Genomic DNA, 21846 nt, shown 5'->3' with positions numbered 1-21846 from the left:
ATATATATATATATATATATATATATATATATATATATATATATTAAGTTTTGAATGTATTTTAAGTTTTAAGAAAATTAATTCTGCGAAGATTAAGAAGATGTCAGATTGGCAAAGTTTTGCCAATCTAACTTTAAGGAGGAGAAATTTCAGTTGTAATAGTGACGTATGTTTGTCGGTGATCAGGTAGAAATTTAAAGTTTTTTTGAAGTTCAGGGATTGTTTAGAGATTGTTTAGGGATTGTTAGTCAATCTGACTTTAAAGAGGAGATATATCTGTTTTACTAGTGACATACGGTTGTCGGTGATTCAGCATACAATTACAGTTTTTGCTGTGCTGGAATTTTTTAGAATAGCTTATTTACCAATCTGACTTTAAAGAGTAGTAATATCTGTAGCACAAGTGACATACGGTTTTCGGTGATTAGGCAGACAATTACAGTTTTGTGCAGTACTGAGAATGCTTAGAATGTGAGTTTTATTTATTTGTTCGTCACTTTTTGTTTTTTTCTTTTCTTGTTGAGTTTTTTTTAATGATTTAAATTTATTTTTACAGGTTCTTCTCCTGAAAACAATCCAAAACCACGACGATTTTTATCTCTTAGAAATAAACTAAAAGTTCATTTAGTTTTTTTTTATATCACAACAAGATAGGAGTTTTAAACTGTTCAAACTTATCATAGTGACATTTTAAATCATTTGAGTCCTCTAATGTGAGTGGCAGAAACTTCTTAAATACCAGAATTAAAGTTCTTTGTTTGAATTGAATATCCTTTATATTGCTTAAATGGATAGTAAAGTCTACAAGTTTGAAGGTACATATACAAAATAGTACCTTATTAATTCAGCTTCCAGCTGCCAAATACTTCAAACAGAGTGGACATTTTTGGCACATTTTTGTCACTATTTACTCTTGTGCTGCTGGTTTCAAACTAACCAACATCTTAAGTTATATTCTTTTACTCGGGGTACCTATTATAGGCTGGCTAGACAAACGGGAGATTAGTTGGACTTCTAGCCTGAAGCATTTTTTTTGCACATGATCTTTGAGACATATCATTTAGAGCTAATCATCTTTCCAATGTAATAATATTCCGTCTAATATTTGTGTTTTCATTTCATTCATTCTTACTACTGTCTCTCTTAACACTGATTTCACACTAAACTGTGTTCCCTTCAATTTTTTTCCCTGGGTACTTGTATAAGCTGATTGACTATTGGCCCTCAAGAACGACCGAAAAGGAGTTTTTGAAACAAGGGTCCAGTAGCGTTTTCATATGGGATACGCTTAGAATTTATAACGCTTAATTCAATACATTAATTCAACAAGACTAAATTCAAAAGTTTTAAATTTACTTTCAAGAGAAGAAAAATTAATATTATGTAACGGCTTAACTAAATTTTTATTAACAGATTGAATTGACACAGCTTAACTGATATAATAATTTAGAAAAAACTACAATTGTAATTATACAAATAATAGCTTTAAAACCATATTCATGGACTCTTAATTAACTAAACAGCACTATATAAAATCATTTTCTTGCATAATTTGAGATTAAAAACCTTATATCAATTTAAAATTTGTGTTTACAGGCTCTAGCGCAAAAATAGCTTTAGAAACGTATTAAACAAAAAAAATAAATTTCTACTGAAATTGAAAAGTAAAATTAAAACAAAGAATTAATAGAAACTATTTCATGGTGAAGAGATACTGCCGCTTTCTAAATTCCTGTTCTTTACGCCAATGTTTCATATTTTTGTCCAATTCTATAAACAAAATCCTGAAACAGAAGATCTAGGCAATAATAGTTGAATCACAGAAAAATATTAGCAAAACAACGAGGGGTATGAAGGAATTCTACATCAAAGAGAAAATAATTTTTTTTCATATTAAATCTTTGTGGCTCTTTTTGCTCAATATTGATTATTCTCAGTTGACAATTATTTCTTTCTATTTAATACTGTACAAAAAGTGTTTCTACTCTATAATCTGAAAACGCTAATGTTAAGATTTCCACTGTATTTGAATTTGCTAATCTCATTTTCTCAAAATTTTTTACTTTTTAGACATCCCTCCTCCGTTCTGTCCTTCTTTCTTTGTCTCTCTCTCATCCTTACCTTTTTCTTATATCTGACAAGCCTTGTCTTGGCGATTTTCAATGGATTTTTGGTGCTTTGTTGAAAAATACAAAATTTTGTCGTACGTTGATATGAAAGTGGTATCTTGAGATTTTACCTACTCTTTTTAGAGTTTAGAAGCCTGTTTTTATCCAATGTATATTTTTAGGGTGTATAATTATAGGGTGTCATTTAGTGCGTATATTGATGAATAGGAAAAAAACACTATCGTGTATTTCCTCATCTTATTTCAAACAGCAAAACATTTTCAAGAGAATATTTAATATCTTGTATAATACTTTTGAATATTTCATCTTATTTCAAGAAACAATAAATTTTTAACAACATCATTGAATTTTTCTACATCTTATCTAAAGCAGCATACATTTTTATCACCCCCGAATTGCTTTTCGACCTTTTGCTTGGAGTAAACATCTTTTTCACACTCAACATTGCTTTTCAATTTCATGCAAGTCCCAACACCAAGCAATACCTTTCAAAATAATTCATAATTTCATTTCAGAAGAGATTCTTTTCTCGAGCAATGGGTTAAATTGCATGGTGATGCAGAACACCATCGCGGGAGGATCCTCTAAAAGAGGACAACTGTGGCAGGGCGTAAGATCCAGATCTATGGATAACTGCCTCTGCAAAGGGCTTCCTCGACCTTTTCGGGGTACCTGCAAGACTGGGGACCTTGCGGTCAACTCTATTCCAACTTGAGGAGTGGCGCCCCTCGAGGAAAATATAGCCTAGTAAACGACACAGCATTCGCACGGGATTCTGACTAATGGACAATTCTTCTGGGATTGGTATGTTTTGATGGGCGTGTTTGGGCTGAAAAACCTCTTCCTAGCTAATTTATCTATTACGGGTTGCCTCCCCGAAGTAGCATAATATTTGTAGGCATGAATATAATGAGTCGGAGGTAATAGGCTTGAGATTGTCTGTGCAGTATTTCGACTCTTGTTGATAGAAGAGCATCGCCAAGTGCTGAAAACCATGTTTTGACCAAGATGGGCCCAGGATTGCACAAAGCCTTTATTCATAGAGGTCCCAGGGACTTCTTGCTTTCCGGTTCTAAGCCGGCTTAAGCACTTCGGTGTAGACTTGAGAAGATATATGATCCCCGTCCTGCACTGGTATCCGGGATCATTGCTTTTCCTGAGGCGAAAAAAAATTCAATTATTTAAAGAACATGAAAATTGGAACTTGGAATTTTACGACATTAGAAAATGACTATCGTATCGAAATTTTGACTGACAAATTCAGACGATTAAAACTGGACTTATTAGGAGTTTCAGAAACTCTTACCAGGGATAAGAAACATGAAATTAGGTGATATAGAATTTGTTTACTCAGGCAGGAAGGATGGGGTACATAAACAGGGAGTAGGGCTCATGATGAATAAGGAAGCTGCTAAGTCTTGTTTAGGCTGGGAGGGTATTAATAATAGAATACTAATTGCTCATTTTATGACTAGAAAGTTCAGGGTATCATTTATAGCAGTATACGCCCCTGTAGAACCGACTGATGGAGATACTAGTGACTCAGATGAATTTTTTTCAAAGTTACAAGAGCAAATAGACAAGGTCCCAGGTAGAAATATGATGTTATTACTGGGAGATTTTAACGCCCAGGTTGGTAGAAATCTGGATAGATGGTATCCCAGCTTAGGTAAATTTGGTGTAGGAAAAGAAAACAGTAATGGATACAGACTTTTGCAATTTTGTAGGTATAACAATCTAGTTATAACCAATACGGTGTTGGGTCATAAAATGGCTCATAAGCTAACATGGTGTTCACGTGATGGTAAGAAAGCAAACCTTATTTATTATTTTATTGTAAAACGAAGACTAGCAGGGTCAATAAAAGATACTATGGCATATAGGAGTGCCGTAATTGATGATAAAAGTAAAGATCACCATCTAGTAGTGTCAAGGGTTAATTCAAGGTTGAAATATCGGAAGGGTAATTACATCCCGGGAAGTGATGATGTTAGTAGACTCCAGGATGAGAATTTGAGAGAAACTTTCCAAGAACAATTGAATACTAAACTTGAGAGTTTAAAATTTGATAATTTGGAAGGTTGTTGGAATACTTTTAGAAAAATAATTTTTCAAGTTGCGGAAGCTGTCTTAGGAAAGAAATCTAGAACTGCAGCTAAGAATATTAGTGAAAAAATTTTATGTTTAATAGAAAAGAGAAAGGACTTGTACAAGAATCATCTGAGTGATAGATCGCATGAAAACAAAAGAAATGTAAAGAAAGTGGAGAAAGCATTGAAATATGAACTAAGGAGGTGTGAAGTGGAGGCCATGGATAAAATTGCCGAGGATTTAGAAGATGCAGCTATACGGCATAATAGTAAAATATTGTACTGGCACGTTAATAAATTGAGAGATAGTTGTCAATCCGGACTTGTCCCAGTTAAAGATAGGAATGGGGTGGCAATTAGCGATAAGGAAAAAGCTAAAGTGAGATGGGCCGAACATTTTGAGAACTTGCTTAACCGAGATAGAGTTGCAGGAAAAAATATAGAGGAAAATGAAAAAGTTTGTGATATCTTGGATGTGAAGGAAGATTCTTTTTGTGAGGAGGAATTAGCAACAGTACTAAAAGGATTAAAGAATAATAAGGCTCCAGGTGTTGATAGGGTAGTAAATGAGTTTCTTAAATATGGTGGCTCTGAGGTTAGAAATAAGTTATTGAAGATTATGAATATGATTTTTGAAAAAGGGGAAGTACCTAACGATTTTAGGAAAACCTTAATTGAGCAACTTTATAAGAAAGGTGATAAGAGTGAGTGTGGTAATTATCGAGGCATTAGTCTGGTCTCTGTAGGTAGCAAATTTCTTAGTAATATGATACTTTTTTAACTGAGAGATGCTGTAGACAAAGTTTTTGTTTTAAGGAGCACAGGAAAGGCAATGGGAGACCACGGAATCAAATGGGGAGGAAAAAGTCTCCTAGACTTGGATTATGCTGATGATTTAAGCATCCTAGATGAAAGTGTGAGCAAAATGATTGAAGTTTTAGAGGTTTTGCGAGATCAGGGTGCTAGTATTGGTTTGAAAATTAATGTTAGGAAGACTAAGTCACTAAGGCTAGGAATAAGTGAAGATGAAAAGGTGACGTTGGGTAATGAAAAGATTGATCAGGTGGGCAGCTTCACTTACCTTGGTAGTATTATTAGTAAAGATGGTGGCAGCAGTGAAGATATTAAAAATAGAATAGCCAAGGCTCAGGGTGTTTTTCACAGTTAAAATAAGTCTGGAAGAATAGGAAGATAAGTCCGCAAACCAAGATTAGAATCTTAGAAGCTACAGTGATGACAGTGGTCAAATATGACTCTGAAGCATGGACGCTACGAAAAGCGGATGAAGATTTGCTAGATGTTTTCCAGAGAAATTGCTTAAGGATTTTTCTGGGTACCCGGCTGACTGACCGTATTTCGAACAATAGGCTATACGAAAAATGTGGTTCAATACCGCTCTCTAGATCTATAATGAAAGAAAGGTTGAGGTGGTTAGGGAATGTTGTGCGGATGAAGATGACAGATTGCCGAAGATTGTTCTTTTCGGCCAACCATCTAGGGCAAAACGGAAAGCAGGTCGTCCCCGGCTGGGGTGGGAGGACGTCATAAAGAAAGATTTTCCTTATCGCTAATTGCCACCCCATTCCTATCTTTAACTGGGACAAGTCCGGATTGACTACTACCTCTCAATTTTTTAACGTGCCAGTACAATATTTTACTATTATGCCGTCTCAGCTGCATCTTCTAAATCCTCGGCAATTTTATCCATGGCCTCCACTTCACACCCTCCTTAGTTCATATTTCAATGCTTTCTCCACTTTCTTTACATTTCTTTTGTTTTCATGCGATCTATCACTCAGATAATTCTTGTACAAGTCCTTTCTCCTTTCTATTAAACATAAAGCTTTTTCTACTAATGTTCTTAGCTGTAGTTTTAGCTTTCTTCCCTAATACACATTCAGCAACTTCACAAATTATTTTTCTAAAATTATTCCAACCATCTTCCACATTATCAAATTTTAAACTCTCAAGTTTAGTATTCTCTACTAGCTGTCTAGACAGCTAGTAGAGAAAACTCTTGAATATAAGAGGAAGGTGTACATTGCCTTTGTCGATTTTCGATCTGCCTTCGACACTGTCGATAGGCAGTCACTATGGCTAATCCTCGAGTCTGCTGGCGTACCCACGAAAATCATCCGTCTCCTCAAAGAACTGTATAATAACACTGAAAGTGCGGTGATCGTAAATGGACGGCCTTTTGGATATTTCAAAATTAAAAATGGTGTCCGGCAAGGATGTGCCACTGCACCTGAGCTCTTTAACTGTGTAATAGACCACATCCTGAATAAAACACAGAAGGTGCAGCCGTTTGGCATAGGCTTTGCTGGAAGAGTTCCTTCAGACGTCGACTTTGCCGACGACGTGGCGCTAATATGCGAAAACATTAGTGACCTCAAAACTACACTGGAAACACTGGCCTCTACCGCTGAGAAATTCGGTCTGAAAATAAATTGGCCGAAGACCAAGATAATGCCCGTTGAGAAAACGCCGTCCAACCTCCTGTCATCTGTGGAAATTTGTGGCCAGACTGTAGAGGTAGTCAAGCAGTTTACCTACCTTGGTTCAATTGTCTGCTCAAACGGAAGCCTAGATGCCGAAATATCAGCAAGAGCGGCAAAAGCAAACTCTGTCTTCGGTCGCCTTCTAAAAACAGTCTTCCATAAACCCCAGATCAGCCGTCTCACCAAAGCACGAATATACACTGCTTCGGTTGCCAGCATTATGCTCTATTCTGCTGAGACTTGGTCGCTGACTCAGACACAGACGCTGAAGGTAGATGCCATCCAGACGAAACACCTCCGAAAAATAGAACGCTCCCGATGGCCCGACAGGGTACGAAATTCAGAAATCCTCAGGTCCTTCAAACTCCCACCCCTGTCCAAGCAGCTTGAGTCTCGGTCGCTGCGTTGGTATGGTCATCTGCTCCGTCTGTCTGCCCAAACACCCGCCCGGGTCATCTTCGATTTCGACCCAGCTGCAAACGGCTGGAGGCGTCCTAGGGGAAGACCACGCACCAGATGGGCGGACGTCATCCGTGATCGGCTCGCCTCCAGAAACATCAACCCGGCTGAAGTAAAAACCCTCGCCTTGAACCGACCGTTCTGGAGAAGACTGACGGCGCTGACGACTGGTTCCCTCTACGCTGGCGACGCTGCCGAGCAAGAGCTTTAAGTCAAAAAAAGTAAGTCAAGTTTAGTATTCAACTGTTCCTGTACAGTTTCTCTCAAATTCTCATCCTGGAGTCTACTAACATCATAACTTCCCGGAAGGTAATTAACCATCCGAAACTTCAGCTTTAAATTAACCCTTGACACTACTAGATGATCTTTACTTTTAACATCAATAACAGCACTCCGATATACCCTAGTATCTTGTATTGATCCTGCCAGTCTTCGGTTTACTATAACATAATCAGTAAGGTTTGCTGTCTTACCATCACGTGAATACCATGTTAACTTATGAGCCATTTTATGACCAAACACCGTATTGGTTATAACTAGATTGTTATACCTACAAAATTGCAAAAGTCTGTATCCATTACTGTTTTTTTTCCTACACCAAATTTACCTAAGCTGGGATAACATCTATCCTTATTTCTACCAACCTGGGCGTTAAAATCTCCCAGTAATAGCATCATATTTCTACCTGGGACCTTGTCTATTTGCTCCTGTAACTGTAAGTAAAATTTATCTGAGTCACTAGTATCTCCATCAGTTGGTTCTACAGGGACGTATACTACTATAACTGATACCCTGAAATTTCTAGTCATAAAATGAGCAATTAGTATTCTATTATTAATACCTTCCCAGCCTAAACAAGACTTAGCACATTCCTTATTCATCATGGGCCCCACTCCCTGTCTATGTACCCCATCCTTCCTGCATAAGTAAACACATTCTATATCACCTACTTTCTTGCTTGCTACCCCTGGGATATGAGTTTTTGAAACTCCTAATGAGTCCACTTCGAATCGTCTGAGTTCGTCAGTCAAAAGGTATACGATAGTCATTTTTTAACGTCGTAACATTCCAAGTTCCAATTTTCATGTTCTTTAAATCATTGAATTTTTTTTCGCCTTAGGAAAAGCAATGATCCCAGATACCAGTGCACCACGGGGATCCCAAATCTTCTTAAGTATACACCAAAGTTCTAAAGCCGACTTAGAACCGGACAGCAAGAAGTCCCTGGGACCTCCATGAATAGAGGCTTTGTGCATTCCTGGGCCCATCTTGGTCACAACATGGTTTTCAGTACTTGGCGGTGCTCTTCTATCAACAAGAGACGAAATACTGCACACACAATCTCAAGCCTATTACCTCCGACTCATTATATAGGCTATTCATGCCAAGAAATATTATGCTACTACGGGTAGGCAACCTGTAATAGATAAATTAGCTAGGAAGAGGTTTTTCAGCCCAAAGACGCCCATCAAAACATACCAAGCCCACAAGAATTATCCATTAGTCAGAATCCCGTGCGAATGCTGTGTCGTTTATTAGGCTATAATTTCCTCGAGGGGCGCCACTTCTCAAGTAGGAATAGAGTTGACCGCAAGGTCCCCAGTCTTGCAGGCACCCCGAAAAGGTCGAGACAGCCCTTTGCAGAGGCCGTTGTCCATAGACCTGTATCTTACGCCCTGCCGCAGTTGTCCTCCTATAGAGGATCCTCCCGTGATGGTGTTCTGCATCACCATGGAATTTAACCCATTGCTCGAGAAAAGAATCTCTTTTGAAATGAAATTATGAATTATTTTTGAAAGGTATTGGCTGGTGTTAGGACTTGAAATTGAATGCATGAAATTGAAAAGCAATGTTGAGTGTGAAAAAGATGTTTACTCCAAGCATAAGGTCGAAAAGCAATTTGGGGGTGAAAAAGATATGTGATGCTTTAGATAAGACGTAGAACAATTCGATGATGCTGTTTAAAATTTATTGTTTCTTGAAAAAAGATTAAATATTCGAAAGTATTATACAAGATATTAAATATTCTCTTGAAAATGTTTTGCTATTTGAAATAAGATGAGGAAATACACGATAGTGTTTTTTTCCTATTCATCAATATACGTACTAAATGACACCTATAATTATACACTCTAAAAATATACATTGGATAAAAACAGGCTTCTAAACTCTAAAAGAGTAGGTAAAATCTCAAGATACCACTTTCATATCAACGTACGACAAAATTTTGTATTTTTCAACAAAGCACCAAAAATCCATTGAAAATCGCCAAGACAAGGCTTGTCAGATATAAGAAAAAGGTAAGGATGAGAGAGAGACAAAGAGAAAGAAGGACAGAACGGAGGAGGGATGTCTAAAAAGTAAAAAATTTTGAGAAAAGGAGATTAGCAAATTCAAACACAGTGGAAATCCCAACATTAGCGTTTTCAGATTATAGAGTAGAAACACTTTTTGTACAGTATTAAATAGAAAGAAATAATTGTCAACTGAGAATAATCAATATTGAGCAAAAAGAGCCACAAAGATTTAATATGAAAAAAAATTATTTTCTCTTTGATGTAGAATTCCTTCATACCCCTCGTTGTTTTGCTAATATTTTTCTGTGATTCAACTATTATTGCCTAGATCTTGTGTTTCAGGATTTTGTTTATAGAATTGGACCAAAAATATGAAACATTGGCCTAAAGAACAGGAATTTAGAAAGCGGCAGTATCTCTTCACTATGAAATAGTTTCTATTAATTCTTTGTTTTAATGTTACTTTTCAATTTCAGTAGAAATTTTTTTTTTTTGTTTAATACGTTTCTAAAGCTATTTTTAAGCTAGAGCCTGTAAACACACATTTTAAATTGATATAAGATTTTTAATCTCAAATTATGCAAGAAAATGATTTTATATAGTGCGGTTTAGTTAATTAAGAGTCCATGAATATGGTTTTAAAGCTATTATTAGTATAATCACAATTGTAGTTTTTTCTAAATTATTATATCAGTTAAGCTGTGTCAATTCAATCTGGTAATAAAAATTTAGTTAAGCCGTTACATAATATTAATTTTTCTTCTCTTGAAAGTAAATTTAAAACTTTGAATTTAGTCTTGTTGAATTAATGTATTGAATAAAGCGTTATAAATTCTAAGCTTATCCCATATGGAGAAAACGCTACTGGACCCTTGCTTCAAAAACTCCTTTCCCGTCGTTCTTGAGGGGCCAATAGTAACTCAGCTTATAAAAGTACCCAGGGAGAAAAAAATTTGAAGGGAACACGGTTCAGGTTTTTGAAATCGGTGTTAAGAGAGACAGTAGTAAGAATGAATGAAATGAAAACACAAATATTAGACGGACTATTATTACATTGGAAAGATGATTAGCTCTAAATGATATGTCTCAAAGATCATGCAAAAAAAAATGCTTCAGGCAAGAAGTCCAACTAATCTCCCGTTTGTCTAGCCAGCCCATAATAGGTACCCCGAGTAAAAGAATATAACTTAAGATGTTGGTTAGTTTGAAACCAGCAGCACAAGAGAAAATAGTGACAAAAATGTGCCAAAAATGTCCACTCTGTTTGAAGTATTTGGCAGCTGGAAGCTGAATTAATAAGGTACTATTTTGTATATGTACCTTCAAACTTGTAGACTTTACTATCCATTTAAGCAATATAAAGGATATTCAATTCAAACAAAGAACTTTAATTCTGGTATTTAAGAAGTTTCTGCCACTCACATTAGAGGACTCAAATGTTTTAAAATGTCACTATGATAAGTTTGAACAGTTTAAAACTCCTATCTTGATGTGATATCAAAAAACACTAAATGAACTTTTAGTTTATTTCTAGGAGATAAAAATCGTCGTGGTTTTGGATTGTTTTCAGGAGAAGAACCTGAAAAGATAAATTTAAATCATTAAAAAAACTCAACAAGAAAGAAAAAAACAAAAAGTGAAGAACAAATAAATAAAACTCACATTCTAAGCATTCTCAGTACTGCACAAAACTGTAATTGTCTGCCTAATCACCGAAAACCGTATGTCACTTGTGCTACAGATATTACTACTCTTTAAAGTCAGATTGGTAAATAAGATATTCTAAAATTCCAGCACAGCAAAACTGTAATTGTATGCCGAATCACCGACAACCGTATGTCACTAGTAAAACAGATATATCTCCTTTAAAGTCAGATTGACTAACAATCCCTAAACAATCTCTAAACAATCCCTGAACTTCACAAAAATCTATATTTCGGCCTGATCACCGACAATCGTACGTCACTATTACAACTGAAATTTCTCCTCCTTAAAGTCAGATTGGCAAAACTTTGCCAATCTGACATCTTCTTAATCTTCGCAGAATTAATTTTCTTAAAACTTAAAATACATTCAAAACTTAATTTATATATATATATATATATATATATATATATATATATATATATATATATATATATATATATATATATATATATATATATATATATATATATATATATATATATATATATATATATATATATATATATATATATATATATTTTGGCTAAACTTTTTGTTTTTGGCTAAACTTTTTACATCTATTTTTAAAATCTGTGTAATTATTGCAAATTTTTTCATACCCCAAATAATTGGGAATGATAAGCTGAATAAGTAATATTTGAATGTACATTACTTTCAAGGAATGGAAAATTAATTACTTAAAAATTAAAATCATCCGTTTTATTATATATTTTAAAAACTAATTTATTATTATCTGAAATATTAATATTTAAATCTAAGAAATCGTCAGAGTGTCCTGTCCCTTAGCTAGGCTCCATAATTAGCTCTTGTGGATAAATATTTTTTGAAATTACAATAAACTCTGCACAATTTATTACTAAGAGATCGTCCAGATATCTTTTATTATTTGAAAGGTTATATTTTACATTGCTTGGGCTATTTTTATTTATCATATATTCGTATTCTAATTGACTTAAAAAAAAGTCCGCTATGAATGGACTCGCATTCCCATCCATAGGAATGCCAACAGTTTGTTTATATAAATTACCACTAAATCTTATAAAAGCATTAAACAGAACAAATCCAATAATTCACATATCATATCCAAGCTATAATATCTTGAATTAATGGTACTTCTAAAGAAATTCGTCCTTCGGGCTTTTCTATTAAAAGTATTAATTTTCAAAAATCCGATATTAGACAAAAGAAAATATTTCTTTATGACCATTTTCAATTTTTCAAATACTAAATTAAGTACCAAATTTGTATACAGAGTAGTAAAGTCAAATGAATCGACTCTTTTAGCTGAAACAAAAGCCAAAGAATCTATCACTTGTAATGAGTTATTAACACTCAAATTTGGGTTAAAGTTAGAAACACTTTTAATTCCCGAGCAATATTCTTGAAATTTATTTCTAATTTCCCCTAAAATGAAAGATAGGTCAATGGCCACAAATCTTGTTGGACACCTCGTTGCCACAGCAATAAAACGTGGTTTGGGTGGATTCTTATGAAATTTTGCCGTCCAATATAAGAAAGGAAACTTTTTATCATTATCATTTATTTTAATATTGAATTTTTCAAAATTCTTTCTTCTATATTTTCCATTAAACTATTCTCTTCTATGTGATCCTTTTCGTATGTATTTGTTGTTTGTAACTCTTTTGATAAAATATCACAGTAGAGTTTCTGACAAATTTTGGCAAAATTATTGCTAGCTTTATCAACTGGTACAATTACAAATTCATTTTGTATATTAGCAATTGCTTGTTTCATACTTGCATTATAAAATATTGAATTTATCTCAGATTTTTTATTATTAATTCTATACATGCTATTTCGTACACTAGTCAAAATCAAGTTTATCCAATTTTGAAATCTGTCTTTAGTAATTTGCTCCTTCTTTGCACTGTTTATCAATAAATAAATTTAAATCATTCTTTAATCCCCTAAGAATATCTGCTAGCCTTATGCAGTAAGAAAGACAGAATTTAGCCTCCATTTTCATTATATTTTGAAGATCAAGATGCTTTATAATGGAAAAATCCCCCATTACAACATGTTCGTAAGTTTGATCCACATACGGTAAAAATTGCTCGCAACTACAAACCGGTTTCTAATTACTCTCCCTGTCAAGTTTTTTAAGTATTTTTAAGACCAAAGATTTTTGAAAATTTATATGTTAAAATGAGACTATCTTTATACACCAAATTACATGGAAGGGTATTCTTCACTCTCCGCTGGTTTAAGATCCCGGGTAAATTAACATCTTCTATTTGTTTAGAACTAAAATTAACAGATAAATATAATCTATTATCCTTATTAACAGCCTTATCAGCTTTATTATACTTTGAAATAAATTTTGATTTAGCTAAAATGCAAACTGCATCATAAATTAATTTAGTTTTCGAGTTACATGTTGTATTATTTTTTGCAATCCATAATACTTTTATTAAATAATTCCTTGATAACTAATTTAAAGATTTTATTAAACTAGCCGTTCTATTAGTCTCAAATATCGGACGTAAATCGTTTAATAATGCATTTAAATCTAAATAATTCCTTTTTTTATTTTTCCTATGTCCTCTTCATTGGTTTTTACGTTTAGTGGGGCAATTAAAAGAAGGGTGCTCAGTTAACCCATTAATTCACTTAGCAACTACATTGGACATGTCTTCGTATTTCGCAACTCAATCATTTAGCCCAAAAGGATAAGCGGTACCCAGAGCATGGATCTAATAATCTTCTCGTCTGCGTAATTTATTAACTTTCTCTTCCTTGGTAAAGTTTTCTAGGTTCAGATTTTCTAAAATTGTAATAGTTAGATTAAATACTGAGCAAGTACCATTATTACAATGTTGAACTCCATAATTGTTAGTTTTTCCTGGTAATTATAGTTTTATGTCCCGAAAATCTCTTATATATGTTGTTAATTGTTTTCCCCACATATTGTAAATGACAATTTTTACATTCTAGTAAAAAGATAATATTAGTTGTTTTACAATTTACGTGTCTAGTTAATAAACATTGAAACTTTTTATTATATAAAGTGCTTTTAACTAATTTTCGAGGGATGAAGTGATCTTGACAAAGAAAACAACGACCATTACACTTACTAATATTCGGCAGACCCCTTAGAATATTATCGTTACCATTATTATTCAATATAAAATCAGAAATCAAATAAAACCAAAACGACAAACAATACAAAGTCCAAAACATCCCCAGAAGCCAAGCCAAAAGTCCACAAGTAATAAGATTATTCTAACTAATTTAAAAAAAGGAACCGTACCTTCAAAAAACACTACCCTAAATAGAGCCTTTGCTTAATACTACCATTTTAAAAAGTAATAAATTAGCCAAATAATCATCAATATCAGGTAATTCCTGGACCAGGGTTAAGGTCCGTCGGGGAGGAATTTTTCATGATTCCTCCACCGGCACTAGATCCAACCTGGATTCATATAATGTTTTAAGAGGTAATTACTTGGCAAGAAAAAAAAATATGAGAGAGAGAGAGAGAGAGAAGAAGAAGAAGAAAATGACTATCATCCTAATCCAGCAATTAAGATAAATATGCACTTGAACGAAGTTTTCACGTTACTCATCTATCCAACTACCTAGGACCAAAAAGAATAACCAAACTATCAACGAAATGGAAATGTCCAAATCCATGCAAAGTCGTCATCAATAAATGGTAGTCGTTGCAAATTCACAAGCAAAAGCACCTTAAATCTAGTAAAATATTTCCAAGTGGTACCTTTCATTAGGGCTCACCAGAAAAATTACCACGTGCCTTAACGGGTTTCGAGGCTTTACTTTCTTTACCCGGCACAGTAGAGCCTCTAACATAAGATCAATATGGTATCCCTATGTTAGGTAAAACTTGTGAAATACATGCATACAGAGACTGATCCAGATGTAAGTTATAAAACAAAACGTTTTATTGGTATCCAGAACCAATTTCAGATTTAAAATTCTTCAAGCTGGTTTGAAAATAATGTACAAATTCAAAATTCCAAAAAAGATAAGCGAAAGAAGAATTATATTAAAATATCATTCAGTATTTCTTTATAATTTTTGTATATTTACCTAAAAGTTCATGATACATAAAACTAAATCTTTTAAATTGCAAACTAATTTTTTTGGCAGAAAAACCTCTTAAGAGCAGTTTTGGGCAAAGCTTTTTAAATCTATTTTAAAATCTGTGTAATTACTGCAAATTTTCACATACCTAAATAATTTGGAATAATAAGCTGAATAAGTAATATTTGAATATATATTACTTTCAAGGAATGGAAAATTAATTACTTCAAAATTAAAATCATCCGTTTTATTATATACTTTAAAACCTGATTTATTATTATCTGAAATATTAATATTTGAATCTAACAAATGGTCAGAGTGTCCTGTCCCATAGCTAGGCTCCAGAATTAACTGTTGTGGATAAATATTTTTTGAAATCTCAATAAACTTTTTTTGAAGTGTCAAGAGATAACACTATGATTCGTTTAATGGAAAGAATTCAGAATATATTATTTTCAATATGATTGTAATAACTTGTGACATTGTATATTCCCTTATTTAAAAAAAATATCTCATTGCTTTGGTTTGTCATGTTTCCTTTATTTATTTTACTGTACACTACCAACTCCAACTTTTACAAGGTGTATTCAGAAGTCAGAGACGCAAAAAAAAAGATTTTCAGACACAAGTACTACTAACCATGCTGAGAAGTAGTTTTCTAAACCCAGAGATAGGTTAACTTGGTTGTTACCAAAGTAAACATCTCAAATAGCAAGCTTCAGACACCAGTCATCCACGAAAAGTCAAAAGACTAAATCCAATATTCCAAACAGGCAACCAACTATTCAAATTAATAAGTTCAGACAAGTAAAACCACAACGTATCAAAGCGAAACTCTCAAATACTAAGCTTCAGATACAAAATAAACCTCCATCCCAAAAAAGGCAAATAAACTAAGTCTGGAAGTTCCGAGAAAAAAATCTCTTCTGAAATGTTATTATGAATTGTAATGATATAAAGTTTCCATTCTTATATTGGACGTTAGATTTCATAAAAAGCCACGTTTTATTGCTTGGGCAGCGAGGTGTCCAACCAGAATTGTGGTTAATGACCCATCTTTAATTTTAGGAGAAATTAGAAATAAATTTGAAAAATATTGCTCTGGAATTAAAAAATTTTCTAACTTTAACACATATTGGAGTGTTAATAATTCATTACAAGTAATAGATTCTTTCGCTATTGTTTCAGCTAAAAGATTCGATTCATTTGATTTTACTATTCTGTATACAAATCTGTCACTTAATTTAGAATAAGAAAAATTGAAAATGATCATTAAGAAATCTTTTCTTTTGTCTAAGATCGGATTTTTGAAAATTGATACTTTTAATAAAAAAGCAGGATGGACGAATTTCTTTAGAAGTACTGTTAGTTCTAGATATTATAGCTTGGATATGGTATGCAATTTATTGGAATTTGTTCTGTTCAATACTTTTATAAGATTTGATGGTAATTTATATAAACAAACTGTTGGCATTCATATTGGTGGAAATGATAGTCCATTTATACTTGACTTGTTTTTAAGTCAATTACAATACGAATTTATTATAAACAAAAATAGCCCTAGCAATGTAAAATATAGTCTTTCATATAATAAAAGATATCTGGACGATCTCTTAGTAATAAATTGTGCGTAGTTTATTGAGATATCAAAAAATATTTATCTACAAGAGTTAATTCTGAAGCCTAGCTTGGGACAGGACACTGACTGTTTCTTAGATTTAACTATTAATATTTCAGATAATAATAAATTAGTTTTTAAAATGTATTATAAAAGAGATGATTGTAATTTTGAAGTAATTAATTTTCCATTCCTTGAGAGTAATATACATTCAAATATTACTTATTCAGCTTATTATTCCGAATTATATAGGTATGTAAGAATTTGCAGTAATTACACATATTTTAAAAATAGATGTAAAAAGCTTAGCCAAAAACATACCTTAAGAGGTATTTTTGTCAATAATATTACATATATATTATATTATATATATTATATATATATTATATTATATATAATATTATATATATATATATATATATATTATATATTTATTAATAAATATATATATATATATATATATATATATATATATATATATATATATATATATATATATATATATATATATATATATATATATATATATATATATATATATATATATATATATATATATATTGATAATAATAAATTAGTTTTTATAATAATTAGTTTTTTGCAGTAATTACACAGATTTAAAAATAGATGCAAAAAGCTTTGCCAAAAACTGATCTTAAGAGGTTTTTTCTGCCAAAAAAATTAATTTGTAATTTAAAAGATTTAGTTTTATGTATCATGATTTTTTAGGTAAATATACAAAAAAAAATTACAAAGAAATACTGAATGATATTTTAATATAATTTTTCTTTCGCTTTTCGTTTTTGGAATTTTGAATTTGTACATTGTTTTCAAACCAGCTTGAAGAACTTTAAATCTGAAATTGGTTCCGGATACCAATAAAACGTTTTGTTGTATAACTCACATCTGGACCAGTCTTTGTTTGTTCCAGAATGGTCTTTGCTAAATGACCTTTGGCATTTTAATAAGGAAAGAACAAAACTTATTTTGTATGTTATTTTGAATAGTTTTACAAGTATGCATGTATTTCACAGGTTTTAACTAACATATGGATACCATAAAGATCTTATAGTAGAGGCTGTACCATTCCGGGTAAAGAAAGTAAAGCCTCGAAACCCATTAAGGTACGTGGTATTTCTTCTGGTGAGCCCTAATGGAAGGTACCACTTGGAAATATTTCACTAGATTTAAGGTGCTTTTGCTTGTGAATTTACAACGACTTAAATTTATTGATGACGAGTTTGCATGGATTTGGACATTTCCATTTCGTTGATGGTTTGGTTATACTGTTTGGTCCTAGGTAGTTGGATAGATGAGTAACGTCAAAACCTCGTTCAATTGCAAATTTATCTCAAATGCTGGATTAGGATGACAGTCTTTTTCTTCTTCTTCTCTCTCGTGCTCTCTCTCATATTTTTTTTATTGCCAAGTAATTACCTCTAAAACATTATACGAATCCAGGTTGAATATAGTGCTGGTGGAGAAATCATCAAAAATTCATCCCCGACGGACCTTAACCCTGGTTCAGGTTTTACCTGATATTGATGATTATTTGGCTAATTTATTACTTTTTAAGATGGTAGTATTAAGCAAAAGCTCTATTTAGGGTAGTATTTTTTGAAGATATGGTACCTTTTTTTATAGTTAGTTAGAATAACCTTATTACTTGTGGACTTTTGGCTTGGCTTCTGGAGATATTTTGGACTTTGTATTGTTTGTCGTTTTGGTTTTATTTGATTTCTGATTTTATATTGAATAATAATGGTAACGATAATATTCAAAGGGGTCTGCCGAATATTAGTAAGTGTAATGGTCGTTGTTTTCTTTGTCATAATCACTTCATCCCTCGAAATTATGTTAAAAGCACTTTATATAATAAAAAGTTTCAATGACAGGTAAATTGTAAAACAACTAATATTATCTATTTACTAGAATGTAAAAATTGTCATTTAAAATATGTGGGGGAAACAATTAACAACATATATAAGAGATTTTCGGGACATTAAACTACAATTACCAGGAAAAACTAACAATTATTTAGTCCAACATTGTAATAATGGTACTTTCCCAGTATCTAATCTAACTATTACAATTTTAGAAAATTGGACCTAGAAAACTTTAGTCACAAGGAAGAGAAAACTAATAAATTACGCAGGCGAGAAGATTATTAGATCCATGCTCTGGGTACCGCTTATCCTTTTGGGCTAAATGATCAAGTCGCGAAATACGGAGACATGTCCAATGTAGTTGCTAACTGTATTAATGGGTTAACTGAGCATTCTTCTTTTAATTGCCCCACTAAACGTAAAAACCGATCAAGAGGACATAGGAAAAATAATAAATAGAATTATTTAGATTTAAATGCATTATTAATCGATTTATGTCCGATTTTTGAGACTAATGGAATGGCTAGTTTAATAAAATATTTAAATAAGTTATTAAGGAATAATTTAATAGAAGTATTCTGGATTGCAAAAAATAATACAACATGTAACTCGAAAACTAAATTAATTTATGATGCAGTTTGCATTTAAGCTAAATTGAAAACTGTTTCAAAGTATAATAAAGCTGATAAAAATGTTAATAAGGATAATAGATTATATTTATCTGTTAATTTTAGTTCTAAACAAATCGAAGATATTAATTTACACGGGATCTTAAACCAGCGGAGAGTGAACTTGACAGGGAGAGTAACTGGAAACCGGTTTGTAGTTGCGAGCAATTTTTACCGTATGTGGATCAAACTTACGAACATGTTGTAACGGGGGATTTGTCTATTATAAAACATCTTGATTTTCAAAATATAATGAAAATGGGGGATAAAATTCCTGTTTTTTTACCGCATAAGGCTGGCTGGCAGATATTCTTAGGGGGGTTAAAAGAATGATTTGGGATTTATTTATTGATAAATAGTGCAAGAAGGAGCAACATATCTAAAGACAGATTTCAAAATTGGATAAACTTGATTTTGACTAGTGCACGAAATAGCATGTATAGAATTAATCAAAAAAAATCTGATAGCATTCAATATTTTATAATGCAAATATGAAACAAGCAATTGCTAATATAGAGAATGAATTTGTAATTGTACCAGTTGATAAAGCTAGCAATAATATTACCATAATTTGTCAGAAACTCTACTCTGATATTTTATCAAAAGAGTTACAAACAACAAATACATGAGCAAAAGGCTCATATAGAGGAGAATAGTTTAATGGAAAACATAGAAGAGAAGTAGAATTTTCAAAATCCACCAAAACCACGTTTTATTTCTGGGGCAGTGAAATGTCCAACCAGAATTGCGGCCACTGACCTATCTTTAATTTTAGGAGAAATTAGAAATAAATTTAAAGCAAATTGCTCTGGAATTAAAAGTGTTTCTAACTTTAACCCATATATTAGTGTTAATAACTCATTACAAGTGATAGATTCTTTGGCCATTGTTTCAGCTAAAAAGATGCCGATTCATTGGACTTTACTACTCTGCAATATACAAATTTTGGCACTTAATTTTAGTATTTGAAAAATTGAAAAATGGTCATAAAGGAAATATTTTTCTTTTGTCTAATATCGGATTTCTATGAAAAATTGATACTTTTAACAGAAAAGCCTCGATGGACGAATTTCTTTAGAGCAGTACGCATTAATTCAAGATGTTATAGCTTGGATATGGTATGTGATTTTTTGGAATTTGTTCTATTTAATGCTTTTATAAGATTTAGTGGTAATTTATATAAGAAAACTGCTGGCATTCCTATGGGTGGGAATGCGAGTCCATTCATAGTGGACTTTTTTTAAGTCAATTAGAATACGAATATATGATAAATAAAATAGCCCAAGCAATTTAAAATATAACTTTTCAAATAATAAAATATATCTGTAATAAAACGGATGATTTTAATTTTGAAGTAATTAATTTTCCATTCCTTGAAATTAATATAAATTCAAATATTACTTATTCAGCTTATTATTCCCAATTATTTAGGTATGAAAAAATTTTCAGTAATTACAAATATTTTAAAAATAGATGTAAAAAGCTTAGCCAAAAACTGGTCTTAAGAGGTTTTTCTGCAAAAAAAATTAGTTGGCAATGGTAAAAAGTTTAGTTTTATATATCACAGACCCTTTAGGCGAATATGCAAAAAATTCTAATGAAATACTGAATGATATTTTAATATAATTTCTCTTTCGCTTTTCTATTTTGGAATTTTGAACCTGTACATTGTTTTCAAACCAGCTTGAAGAACTTTAAATCTGTAATTGGTTCGAGATACCAATAAAACACTTTGTTTTATAACCTGCACATCTGGTCCAGTCTTTGTTTGTTCCAGAATGGTCTTTGCTCAGTGACCTCTGGGATTTTAATAAGGAAAGAACGAAACTCATTTTATATGTAATTTTAGCACAGTTTTGCCAGTACGCATGTATTTACACAAGTTTTCACCTGTACCTATAGGTAACCATAAAGATCTTTTGTTGTAGAGGCTCCACTGTGCCGGGTAAAGAAAGTAAAGCCTTTGAAACTCCTTATTATACGGCAGACTTTGATCTTAGGAGAAATCAGAAATAAATTTGAAGCATGTTGCTCTGGAATTAAGAATTTTCTAGACTTTTAACACATATTGGAGTGTTAATAGTTCACTACGTTATAATAGATTCTTTCGCTATTGTTTCATGCTAAAAGATTCCGATTCATTTGATTTTGTCTTCTCTGTACACAAATCCTGTCACTTAATTTAGCATTCGAAAAATTGAAAATGCATCATATAAGAAATCTTTTCTTTTGTCTAATATCGGATTTTTGAAAATTGATACTTTTAATAAAAAAGGCTTCAGATTGACGAATTTCTAGAAATACTATTATTTCAAGATGTTATAGCTTGAGTAAGGTATGCGATTTATTGGAATTTGTTCTGTTCAATATTTGTATTAGATTTTATGGTAATTTATATAAACAAACTTATTATGTTCCCATGGGTG

General features: G+C 32.2%; 1 protein-coding gene across 1 annotated transcript in view; it reads left to right on the top strand.

Moving 5' to 3' along the window:
* Window positions 1-21846, top strand: part of LOC148938350 (uncharacterized) — a 48846-nt gene that overhangs the window by 23214 nt on the left and 3786 nt on the right. The gene's annotated exons all lie outside the window — the stretch shown is intronic.

This window comes from Artemia sp. Qi Xiang Cuo, unplaced genomic scaffold (assembly GCF_049724085.1).
Source record: "Artemia sp. Qi Xiang Cuo unplaced genomic scaffold, ASM4972408v1 HiC_scaffold_3386, whole genome shotgun sequence".
NCBI lineage: Eukaryota > Metazoa > Arthropoda > Branchiopoda > Anostraca > Artemiidae > Artemia > Artemia sp. Qi Xiang Cuo.
Note: the sequence above shows the minus strand (reverse complement) of the source record. Positions and strands in the feature narration are given on the sequence as shown.